We start from the raw sequence: 13,698 nt of genomic DNA on the forward strand, positions 1-13,698 counted from the left end.
TGTGGTGGACAGGTGGTCAGGCTCTGTAGAGAGTTGCACAGAGAGTTGCACTCCACAGCGCAAACATTGGGGTGCATCTCTCTGCGCAGCAGGAAACCATGTGTCAAGTGTGTGTGTCCCATTCTGAGTCGGCTCAAAATGACTTCAAACGAACGATTTTCGAAACGGAACCTGGAACTGAGTATGCTACCCCTAATGAGATGTAATTTGTTCATTTTCAGAGAATACGAGTCTTGGTGTCATGCTACATGAATTTTCTTCTTCGGGTCCGATTGAAGGCCGTGATAAGTACCCTCGAAAGGAGTTGTGTCATTAGAAAGAGCAGCAGCTGCTGCTGCAGCATCCGCGAGTTCGTTGCGTCTCCGAAGATGGGCAGTGAACAAAATAAAGAAACAAATGGAGTTCTTCACTACTTCTTTTGCGGACGATCCATTGAACGGCTACGATATCAGGTGACCGAAAGGAGCAGATGTTCTCATTCGGACAACTTCGTAGCTTTTATCATTAAAAAGTCGATTATCGGCTTTTGAGGTAATTAGTCTTTCGACGGCTGAGCAACACATGGCCAAGAACGTCCGCCGGCCCAGAGATGACTTAAGTGAAAAGAGGATGTCTATAGACCCTTGGCCAGGCGACAAAAGAAGGAAGAGGACAGCGACGACGCTACTTTCAACCGTTTACTGACACTGAAAACAAGCGAAACATACATTCTAACCGACACTCCCCCCAAGCAATAACTATTTGCAGTTGAAGTCTATTCCAAGGTAACTTTCCAAATACGACCGCTTGCGGTACTGTTCCCGGGGAGATTTTTTCTTAAAATCTGTTGTAGAGTTACTGCCGGCGTAGTAACGGTTAGCAATACCACTGTTTCAGACTCTCAAGGAGCCTGCATCCCATCTTACAGTTGACAATACTAGCCCCATTGTGTAGTTCTCCTGCTTGATGAAAATATATACAATCAGGGTTGTTTAGCTTTTGTTGGATCTTATCCAGACAATTTTATCTGGATTGTTTAGAGATTTTCTTCAGATGTGATGTGAAAGACAATCTGATTCAACGTCACACGGAAAATGTTTTCGTTATTCCCGGTGTATTCTTTTGTAGTGTTGAATGTTTGCAAAAGCCCAGGTACGCGCAGCATTAGCTTTTAACTTTTTAACTTTGTGTCTTTTTAACTTTTTTAACACAGCAGCTAATACAGGCGTCTAGGATCCATACCATTCAGTCACGTGTACATGGAACTCCACTTTTCGGGAAACAATAGAAACTGATACAATGTTGCTGGGAAAGGCAGTTCCGTAAACACAAACTATGGGAGGTCACCGGAAATCAAGAAGAGCAAAGCACCTTTGTACTCCGTGTCACATGTCTAGAATTGTATATATTTCTCTAAAAATATCCTAAAATATTCGTGTTTTATTCAAAAAAGCCCACTGAAGAGGATCTTTTTAAAGGGACCGAAAAGTTAATATAAACCAATCGAAACTTTATGTGCAGCGAAAAGCTTGAGCCTTCAAAAGTTCAAATATCAAAACACTCGGCTCAAATTGCTGAAGTTTTTCTGTAATCGAATTTTCTATAATTGCATGTCGAGGGACCTAGTAGGAAACCGAGCAGTCTGTCAACAGTTGCATGACCCCGCGCCATCTGTCGAGGACGCATGTAATACGCGCCATTTCTTTCGCTAATTCGGCGAAAACAAAAATGGCAGTGGGCATTTGTAACCACTTTCTACGTCGAGAATCTCGAGCCTCTTCAACATGAGTGCGCTGGTATTCCGCATTCGAGAACTGTCGCTCACACATAACTTCTGTTCGTGCGTAAGCGGGCTGGAAAGTGTGTGCCTCCGTGTGCTTCGAAGCAGAAGATGCCTCGTCCAGAGATTAACCGGAGTCACATTCGTCCCCACCAGTAGCTCACCGTGCCGTGAACACGGACTGGTTTGTAAAATTTCCATGTATCAGGAAGAAGCACTTGTGTCCGAAACAACTGCTGTTTTTTCGTCGTGCAGGTGTTCATGTGTGAAATGCAAACCGACGCATACTATGGTTCTTGCTGCCGAGACGTAGAGAATGAGTGTGAAAAGCAGACAGACAATTGCATCACAACTAACGAATATTTCGAAATACTGTGCCTTGGCACAGAAGTACTGCCAAGTGTCTTTTACATACATCCGAGACACCGAAGAGCATGGCAACATACGCGGCAGCGCCATGTGGTCTTTACGCGCTACTTGAACGGCAAACTGGACGGAAAACCCTTATTTCTGCAGGAAATTCTGTTATGTCACCTGTCGACCATTCAAAAGAAGGATATGGGGTGCTCCGAGAAAATACAATAGAAAGTACCCCACTAGATCTCAATCTGCGCCGTGCATGCTATTAGGGATTTTGACATTTTTTTTTGCTACCACAGCATATTATAATTATTATATAGTTTGTTCCTGGAGGGTTAAGTAACCTGGGGGCATATCTGTATTTGTAGATTATACTCATGTCTTGTATATATGAGGAGTAAATAAGATAATTTTCATCACTATCATTCAGCTGAACTGTGTAACATGTGTGACCCTTTTAATATACTTCTTACTGACCACGTTTCCAAATGCCAATTAATATTTGGACCAAGATTGGGATTTAACACTTGATTAACTCTGTTTTGCCATAAGGAAACTGATTTATTATCACATCACCAACTAGCATTTGTAAAGGACTTGAGGGCCGACTTCTTGTATTATCAACCCTTGATCTGGGTTCAAAGTTAACCATGCAGCATTGGTGTGCTTAGTACTCCAAAATGGCTAAATAATTTAGCGCATAAGTTCTCTGTTACTGTAATTGAGATGTACTTTTGTAAAGTACTTTTGACAGCCATGCAAACTGAAACTGCCTTCAGTGTACACGACAAATGCATCGTAACATCTAATTGAAATATAATATAAGAGCAGAGGCAACATTCTGTCACAACTCAAACCATATCTTTCTTTTTTATTGTTCAGAGATTTAGGAAACAGGGTAGGACCTCTTGGCGTCTGATGTTTTAATATACTTGATAGAGTTGTAAAACCTGGAACAAAATAAACCAGGAGAAGTATAAACAGCTTTCTATTTCCCTTTTGAATTTAACGAGCAAGGGATATTTTACCATTTGTGCACTTTTGTATTCTCTGTTGATGAAACGATTACAGGAACAATAATGCTGCATCCAACAATGACCTGTCATCATGATGAAGATGAGAACTTTTCTTTACGTGTACTAAGTGAGACAAAAGAAATGTACAATGAAAGTTGTACAAAAACAGCAAATCTCCGTCGACTAAAATTTTATATACAGGGTGTTTCAAAAACGCGTCATTCGACGGAAAAATACGGGGTAAACGGCACTTTTGTGGCAACTGAATTTGCCATCTTGCAAAAATATTTTCTTTTGATTTTAATGAAAAGAAATTGAATTTCTTTAATTGAACTTCAAAATTTCCCACGTCAACCTCACGTTTTTTTTTTTTACAGAATTAGAGAGCCCGTAGCGAACTCACTCAGAACCACCAAGAAATCCTCTCGATATTGCAATTGGAACTGCCCAAAAAGTCCTGTAATTGAGGCTTCAACGTTTCGGGTATTCAACGGCGCACCAAATCAGTCGCAAAGATGCGTGGAGAGGAGGACATGCTCCTGCCTCCATGAAAGATAGAAGGTCGAAAAAAAGAGGGCGGGAAAAAAGAGGCGGAATCATTTTTGTTTGCCGTTTATCAACGTATGGTGGAATGTCACCCGCCTTGTTATCGGCGCGTCTTGTGCTGCACGCCGGTCCGGCGATAAACTGTTCTAGCTTCATGGGGGCAGGAGCATGTCCTGCCCTCCGCGCATCTTTGCGACTGATTTGGTGCGCTGTTGAATACCCGAAACTCTGAAGCCTCAACTTCGAGACTTTTTTTGGGCAGTTCCCTTTGCAGTATCGAGCGGATTTCTTGGTGGTTCTGAGTGAGTTCGCTACGGGCTCTCTAATTCTGTAAAAAAAAAAACGTTAGGTTGACTTGGGAAATTTTGGAGTTCAATTAAAGTAATCCAATTTCTTTTAATTAAAATCGAATGAAAATATTTTGGCAATATGGTAAACTAAGTAGCCACATGAATGCTGTTTACCCCGTATTTTTCCGTCGCTCCGTTTTTTTTATAAAGTCCGAATGACACGTTTTTTTAAACACCCTGTATGTAGATGCTACCACATCATGTAGTTTCCATCCAAAAGTAGGACTAGGCAAGGTTGTTTGGTTGTTGTTGGTAGGTTGTCGGCATGTTGATGTGCTATGCCATTATAGCACATCAATATAGATGAGGGGTGAACACAGTAGACAGCTTGATGGCTGCAAACTCTCACTTGAAGGTTTATTCAACAGAACAAGAAACCGAAAGCATCAGTAGAGAAGGGAAGTGCCCATGCAACGCAGAACCACATTAACCTCTGAGAAGGTATAGGATTGGGAGAGAAATAAAGAGAAATGACAGTTATGTCCTGCATAGGGGGACTCTGCAAATTTAGCACCAATATGATGTAGCCTTGCATGGCTCACTGCAGCTGTGACACGCTTTGAACAATTCTGGGGGGGGGGAGGCTTCAAAGACAATGAACTTTCCCTGTATCACTGGGCATTCAAGTGTAGATGATGCATCTCTAGAAAATTAATTAGCGTTCCATAGTCATAGCTGTACCTCAACAGGAAGTAGTCCCATACCCTTCAAAGAAGCTATTCGTTCTCATAGGTTTCTTCTCCTGCCGTTGACGTCACACTAACGTTCTGCACCTGTCCAAAGACTATAAAAATGTCAGAAAGTCTGAAACACGTAAGAGATCTAGTGCTTCCCTCTGTGGACTTTGCATACCTGCTTTCAGCTGCTTCTGTCATGCCAACTTGAGTGCCTGGATCACACACACACGAAGCAGTCTGGCGCCACTTCAACACTGGAGAGTGATGGCAGTACGAATTAGTGGTGGCGGCGTGGCAACGACTCTTGCAAACCACAAGCGACTGTAGTACCAGGCCACTAGCAGATGACTGCAAAAAGTGATGGGCAAATGAACAAACTTGTGCTGCAGCAGGGTAAATATCGGAGGGGAATTGCAGAACTGGTTACAGATATGCTACGCATGCATTACGTCCCAGCTATTCATAACAGGTAACGTCAGACCCAAGTTTGACGTTAGGAGGAATGTGCGGCAAGGGTGTCCCATATCTCCCACGCTTTTTGCACTGTATGTGGAGCCACAATGCTGCCGTATTATAGAAGACGAGACAATCCAGGATACAAGAGTACCCAGGAGGAACTGACACTTACTACCGACGATGTAGCCATCATCTGTACGGAGGTGGCACATGTGGAGAGAGCGCTCGAGATCATGCTCCACTTCTGTGAAGTGTCGGGAGCAACATTGAAAGTGAACAAGACGAAGAGCTGCTGGATGGGTGAATGAGCAAATAAGCCAGAAAGCTTTGTGGGAATCGAATGGACTACAGAAGTAGGCACTTCCCTATTGGAAATTCCTACTTGACTCCATATGGTATTATGACACCAGGTCCTACATGATGAAGGAACCTACATACAAATAGGATCCTGTTTAATTGTGGGTCCTACATGCAAATGCGATCCTACATATAAACAGGATCCTATTTGGTTGTGGGACCTACATGCAAATGCGATCCTGCATATAAACAGGATCCTATTTGATTGTGGGACCTACGTTGGGTCCTACATGCAAATAGGATCCTGTTTAATTGTGGGTCCTACATGCAAATGCGATCCTACATATAAACAGGATCCTATTTGGTTGTGGGACCTACATGCAAATGCGATCCTGCATATAAACAGGATCCTATTTGATTGTGGGACCTACGTTGGGTCCTACGTGCAAATAGGTCCAAGTCTCTCGTGGTGATCCTGTATAATTTGTGCACCCTATTGTGCTGTGTATATTAGGAAATAACAAATCATGCAGCTTCTATTTTTTATTTTTTATTGATATCGTTCACCATCCCTCTAACATGACTGTGGAACAATCACACTCTTGCCTGATGTACAGCGTCTTCAACACCTTTACAGATCATGCTAGATGATAGCTCTAAGATATATTTCTTGTAGGCATCTGAAACAATAAAGTGAGTTAGGAAGTTAGATTTAACAAGGGATAATACATTATGTGTCACCTAAAATATGCCAAACTCGTGCACAGGTTAACCAGACTTCCCACATATGCTGTTACTTGAGGTCCAAAGAGAATGGTTTTGTTTGTTAGCAGTAAGATTAATTAACTATGACAACTGGGGCTACAGCAAGGGTGTCAGTAAGGCATTACCTGAACAGGGTGAAAACAATGCACGTTGAGTTATAATATCCGCAATTATTTACATTCTGTACATATTCCTTCCACACTCGGGGAAAATATGCATGACCCAAGCTGAGTTATTATGAATTAATAACCAAAAAAGGAAGATCTTTAGAGCACCGGTACCCTGTAGCAGGGCCGCTGAAGCATCACACATGATATCAACCTGATGTTAAGTGATGATACAGGTTAACCAACAGGGTAAGAGCACAACATTACAGATAGAGGATAAGGAAATAGGTAACAATAGGGTAATAATCGCACTGAGCGGATAAAGTTATAGGAACCCACACGCTTGGAAGAATACAACGCAAAAGGTGCACAAAACATGGCATTACATGCACACAACTAACCTTCAATTCACGAAATCCAACAGCTTTCGGTCTTCCAAGGTACACACACAGAAACAGGTCCAGATACCACTAGTAAGGCATGAAATACAGTCACAGCACTGCAGGGCACCAAAACCACCAAAACTACGACGAAAGACGCTTCCCGAACGAGAGCTCTCTGGACATGCGTCCGAACGCTTCTAAGATTTCCCTTCGAAATGAGCTGGAGGAATTCCAAGCTCCAACGGCGCCACCTGGCTGTAACGGCTCTCCACCATGCTCTCCTCGCGCAACATCCAGAAAGCAGAAAGTCGCGCGTACGGGTGACCAGTGCCATTGGAAAGAGGACGTTTTTCCCGTCAAACTAAGTCTTCAATCACATTTCTACGCCAACAAACAACCGACATCGAAAAAAATGCCCCCAGCCCCATGTATAACGAGCCGCTTTTGCCATGTTGTCCTCACTCGAGAATGAAGAGAGATAAAAAGATCCCGCAAGTTTCCAGCCGTTCGGTGTTCGGAGTGCACGAATCCGTTAATAGGTGATTCAGATCTCCCACAGGGTTCAAACCTAAAAACAGGGCCGAAGGTTGCAGAACTAGGAGAGTCAGCCTAAGGAATTTCGGGAATAACGTAACCTGTAGCAAATAGACGGAAGGTGCGAATTGAAAAGTTGTAGAGCAAAGAACGAAGAACACGCATCCAAAATTTCCAGTAAATTGGACGTTAGGTAAGCGAGATTACGGCACTAAAGGAACGGCACTCACGGAAGCGTCTCCGAGCGGCGTCAGCCAGACTTGCTGGCGCCAGTGCCATGACCCTCCAACTCCAAAGCCCATATCTGGGGAACGGAGAGTCGCGCGCTTACGGGATTAAAGCGGTTGGAAAGAGCACGTCAAGAGCTTCAAAACTATGTCAAACACGACTCTGTAGGTGCGATGGAAACGGTTTTAGGGAAAAAACAGCCGGCAGTCCCATGTATTGGGAGGAGTGTAAACACGGAAACCTGTAGCTCGAGAACCAGAAGACTTTGACAGCTGTAGTAAATTTTGCCACGTTCACCGATTTGAGGCGAGTACACTCTAGAAAGATGAAAACTGTCCATCGCGGGCTTCCGTCCGAAAAAGGGCGTCAAGGCTTAGAAAAACAGAGTTACGAACGCGTCTCTGCCCACAACCCCCGAACCGCTAAAGACCGACCCATGGTTCCATTTGACCGATCGTAGAGCGACTCAAGTCCTACTAGGACGGAAATTCTGGTGTCGACATGACCAGCGGGGCGGATGTTACGGAGCTCCGAATGTATCGGAAGTGCAGACGGAGGCCTGGAATTTTCAAGTATCTCGACTACTCTTAGGATTCCTGCGAGCCGTGAGCGTGTACGTGAAGGCGAAGGATTGGGGAATCCGTCACAACAAACCGCGTCCTGAAAGAACCGGTTTAGTCCTAGAAATTAGACCGAGAACCCAATCGACACCGCAATGTCGCTCGATGGGGTTCAACCGCCACCTCGACCTGTTGCGCACTGCTGTCGAAGTTTGTGCTTAAATAGCACTCAAAGGAATGCACGCATCATTGTATATGCTTGATGGTTCGTCGACTAGTAATGTACATACTCTATGCATGTTCCATAAATGAATGCAACCAGTCCATTCAGTTGTTTTTAACCTAAAAATATATATTTATTTGTAGTGGTTTTAATAGAATTCGCACTTGATAACCTGCCGTATGTATGCGCGTGGGCAAACATGATTGAATATGACTAGTTCGTTCTAGGCCCCAGTTTTGAAGGATATATATAAATATATGCAATCAAATAATGTTTGTTGCTGTGTTAATATATCACTTCCATATCTCAAAATAATTCCCCAAGTCCTCCACACATGAAACCAAACAGGTCACGTAAGATCTCCCATAGCTCCTTTTTGATGCCTTGTAGGATCCTACAAGTCTGCTACGTAGCCAGATATAGGCAATGTAGTGTCCTACAACTCTCCTATATTGCCGAATATGGGACAAGTAGGACACCACAACTCTCCTACATAGCCTAATATGAGACATGTAGGATCCTATGACTCACCTATATGTGAATGAATATAGGACATGTAGGATCCCACAACCTTCCCACATGATACAAAATAGGACATAAAGGATCCTACATCAATTTGTATAGGATAAATAGGATCGCATACAACCTATTTGGCTTTTTTTCAACAGGGTTACCTAGGAGTAAAACAAGATCCGGAGATATGGCACCCTGACATATGGAAGCAGAAGCTAAACCAGCTGCATGGAAATCTCCAGCCATGGAAGAGAGCTGTGCATCCTACGCAGGAGTGTGATAATTAACGCTGCTTTCTATCCTGCCATCTTATATTCTGAACAGGCAATTCCTGTAGATAGGAGGACAGTGCAGCAATTCCACAGGCGATGTGCAATACACCTGTGGCAGTCGAAATTCGAGGGCATGCGCAGGTCAAATATCTTCTGGTCGCTGGACACGGGCCGAATGGCTTTGTAAACCCGAAAATAAACATTAAATTTCGGCGTTTTCCGTACTTCAGGGATCAAAGGAGGCCCGATATTCGTGCTGCCATGCAAGTCATGGGAACAAGTCACCTGCTGGAGTGGATAGTGTAGACGAAAAGTGTACAGTGTAGTGTACAGCGCTCAACGGGATAATCCTGCTATTCTACAAGGAATCGTAGCTCAGCATCAGGTTTTTCTTGGGGGTCTTTAAGTGGGAATACATGGCAACAGTCAAGAAGAAAAAGTTGCATTGGGACACCGTGACCATGATGACCCCACCTCCACTCTACCGGCAAAACTTCACAGAAATCTCCCCGCGGGATGTTCTGAAGCAGATAAGATACCTGCCTAATCCAGCGAGCTCCAAGGACTTCTTTCTGAAGTTTCACATAGAAGTACTTCCTGCAAAAACTGGCTCCAGGGCAAGGAGTTCCTGTTACCCGGGGAAGGAAGATGTGATGTGTATGGTGAAACAGAAACCTCGCACCACGTCGTGTATGAGTGCAGGAACGCTTTTCTCTTTTGGAGGGATTTTCGCACATCTTTGCAGATTGAGGAGGAACATCCATACGAGGCCCTGAAGTTTCTCAACTTCAAGCGCGACGAATTCACCGAAGTGAAAAGCGTTGCTGTGGTAACAGGGCTTCAAGCTCTATGGAACATCGCGAGTCGAATGGTAGACAAAGCGCAAATCACCCATCCACTGCCTGAAGATGGAACTGTTGTGGACGCGTTCACTGATAGGCACCAGCAGAATGATCCCAGCAAACCATCAATATCCCACAGACCTCCCAAATTGGTCTCACACGTCACAGATGTCACGCGTATCCTCACAACGTCCGCTGTATATCCACCATGAGACGTCAAAAATATCCCCCAGTGAATATTCTGTGGATATACTACGAATATCACAACAATGACATTTCTTTACCTTACAAGGATTTATTGTGTCGATAGCAGTCATTTCCAGCATTCTCAGACGTGGCAATTTCTCTCAAGCGCGAGCCGAAGCGTAACGACGTCTGCCTCATCGCCATCGACATTCCCCAACCGCCGTTTCAAACAGGCGAGGCGCGTCGTCTTAAGGGCAACCTCCATGGAGCGAATTTTTGCAACGAAGTTCGCGCGGCAGACAGCCACGTGCGTTCCGCCGCCAGTTGTTCGCCGGCACCAGCTCCATGGAGCGAAAAACCAGCGGACGGCGTCGGGAAGTCATACTGTGATGTCACTGTTGCCAGGGTATAAGGTGAAAGCTTAGTGAAATCAATTGCTCATAAAAGTGCATTTAATGTCACAAATTTTGCAACTAAATCCAGCATCTGTATGAAAAGATGCGCCCAGTAACGTACCGAAAAGCATATTCACAACTGCGAAAAGAAAACATGTTTCTTGGCAGAGAATGGCTCACGTTCTAACGATGCAGTTGGCGAAACAGCGAGCAGACGACAGCATCCAGTTGCATGAAGAGGACGACGACGATGATTCACGAGAGCAGACGACCACGTGCAGGCGATCTGGCGTAGATTCGTAGCGGAAGAGCACTTTGATTGGTTCATCTGCAGTTGACGCTTCCGGAATCGCGGACGCTGGGCGAAAATATCTGGCATGGGCAGATCGGCGGCGGACGCTCACATTTTTGACGCCTCGCGCAGGGCGTCCGACGCTGAGCGAAGTTCGCAGCTTTTTCGCTGTACATTCGCTCTATGGAGGTTGCCCTAGCGGTTCGGTAGGATATGACATGTTACACGGAAGGGTCTTTGGAACCTCAGCATCATGCGTATTTTGTACTGGAATCTCGGGAGCATCGAGGCAGTACTGTCCAGTACGTCGAACAACTACGTTGTGCATAACAACGATTGCCGTGGTGTGCGAGAGCTAGCGTTCCTTTGTTCTCCGGCTTTGCAGTTAAGGTGAGTTCGTTCTTCCTTTTGCGTCACTTAAGATTTGTGCGTTGTTCTTTTTTTTCAACAATCACACGTTGTAGATGTGTGGAGCAATGACAGCTTTGTATCTGGGTAAACAGCTGTAGTTTGCTTTACCTGCAGAGTCTGGTGCGTATCACTGACGAACTCATGCGAACGGCGGAACTGTGTGAGATTGTGTGTGTACAGCTACAAAGTGAAAGTCCAATTCTTCACATCTCTTTGATTCAGGATTTGATTGGAAATGATGAAAGCAATGGTGAAGCAAATTCTATTAACTATGCGCACCCTGCTAGTAGATAAGCTTGGCTCAGCTACAGTTGTCTTTCATATAAAGGATAGCAGTTATGTTTTCACGTTGGACTGCACTGTTTTTCAAAGTTCCTTGTTTTTTGCATGACCGCTTATCTTTCCTAAATGTCACATGGACGCGATGTGACTCTAGATTAATAAAGCATGACTGTTTTACAGTATCCACACACAACTATGGATAGCCTCACACATGTGTAAAGTTACTGGTGTCTCTACAACACTGAAGAGCCAGGCATAAACCGGAAGACGTCGCTTGGGTCTGCCAGTGATTAGACTGCTTCCGCATGTAACCATCTATACTGCATGATAAACTGCGGTAAGTCACTGTCTTGCATTTGTTCCCACCTTTTGCAGAGTGTCTGTTCTTTACGCCTATTTATGGCAGTGTTTGAGCTGCTATCCCAATAGATGGAATTAACTATGTTATTGATTATCTTTCAGGGATGACGGTTGCGAAGTGGCGTAGCAATCACGTGATTATTATTATGACCATTATTGTCTTATTATGAGTCTTATCCGTGTCACCCTATATTGTTAATAATTAGCCTATTTATGTTGTAATATCATATTTTGTACTATTAGAAAGAGCGTTTCTTACAGTGCATGTAACATCACTGTACTTGGTTTGTGTTCAATAAACAAGAGTTCGTTGGTACGATGTTCTCTGTTGCAGAGTGGTATTTTCCGTAGAATAAATAAAAATTGCAAAAAAAGCTACAAAATACAATAATAATAATACGTCCTGTATATGTCCTCTATATGTCCAAATATCCCTGACAGACATTCCTGGAACCTTCCCTGGATCAGCAAATGTGGAAGAAATACGGGTCCTCTGTCTGTCCCAGAGACGTCAACGGGCTATTCAGCCTAGTCCCTGGGATATCCCAAAATCCCAAGTGGGATATCGTGTGGACGTTTCTGAGACATATATTGTTTACTGGGATAGAGCAGCAGGTGTGATAGAACGCGAACAGGAATGCCACTTAATCTTGTTTACCGTTGGGGGTGTCTTGTTCCTCTTTTTTGCTGATGTGTCCAAAATAGCTGCGAAATAAAAAGGACAGCATTTTTCAACAATCCTAATTTTTCATGCTCTGCCATGTCAGGAGCTGGACTGCCTTCCCAGATTCATGGGCAGGTCAGCCACCTATTCTTGAATTAGATAAGCCTGCTAATTTTCTTGTGCAACTGGAACCGTCAGAATAAAATCTGCAAACATAGCTGTACACAAGTGAATGTATGATGACCCAGTTTCCCAGTAACGGCACGTTGCCTAGAGCAGCAGCAGGTTTTTCAGTATGTGTGAAACCAAGGAATATAAAGACAGAGGAAAAAAACAATTGAAACACACGGCCGTAAAGCTTATTGTCACCCCGCGGTAACAATGAAGAATAGAAGCATGAATACAGCGGAGTAGTTGTCGACTACGTTATAACGATTTACGATACGACTGTAATACAGGAGAGCGCATACCACTGCATGAATTGTAACATAAGAAATGTTGGTGGCAGGTACTGCACACCGTAGTTTAAATTCGGTCCGAGCTGAAACGCAAATGCTTTCTCAAAGCTCCTTGGAGTTAGCATTTTGTCGCTGTCCAAGGAAATAACAATGCCTTAGATGTGTAGCAGTGATGACCTTGTGAGAGAACTCTCTTTCAACAGCACTGTCCAGCATTTCTTGGTTGAGCGTTCAATCTCGTTAACCGGGGTTGGTGAACCCCGGCTCATTTCAAATGTCCACGCGGGTGAACGCAAGTAGTATTGAATAAGCTCAAGAAGCCTGCAACTCACACAGTCATCTGGACGCCGTTAATTAGGAATTAGAGCAATTTGGGACCCCCCACAGTAATCAGGATCATTGAGTGAGTCATTACACTCATTGGGGTGCATCTAAGACGTGTCCAGGCCACTGTGTGAGTTGCTGGCTACTTGAGCTGATAAACAGTAAAAAAAATAGGTAGCAAATAAAATAAAAAGATAGAAATAGAGTGGGGAGAAACAATCTATTCGACAATCAATGATGTTGTGGCGAAGAAACCACTCCGGAGTGACCAGCGCCCGCCATGTTGCTTGTAGGCGTCGGATAGTTGCAGAGATCGATGAAAGGTGGCCACCTAGCTGCAAGGCATCACACCAGATGGCGCCACCATCACAGCTCTATGTGAAAAAGACAGAACGACAAGATACTAGCGGCAGGTAAAATTGCAACCCTGCTCAACAA

The sequence above is a fragment of the Ornithodoros turicata genome, chromosome 1, assembly GCF_037126465.1.
Source record: "Ornithodoros turicata isolate Travis chromosome 1, ASM3712646v1, whole genome shotgun sequence".
In the NCBI taxonomy this organism is placed as follows: domain Eukaryota; kingdom Metazoa; phylum Arthropoda; class Arachnida; order Ixodida; family Argasidae; genus Ornithodoros; species Ornithodoros turicata.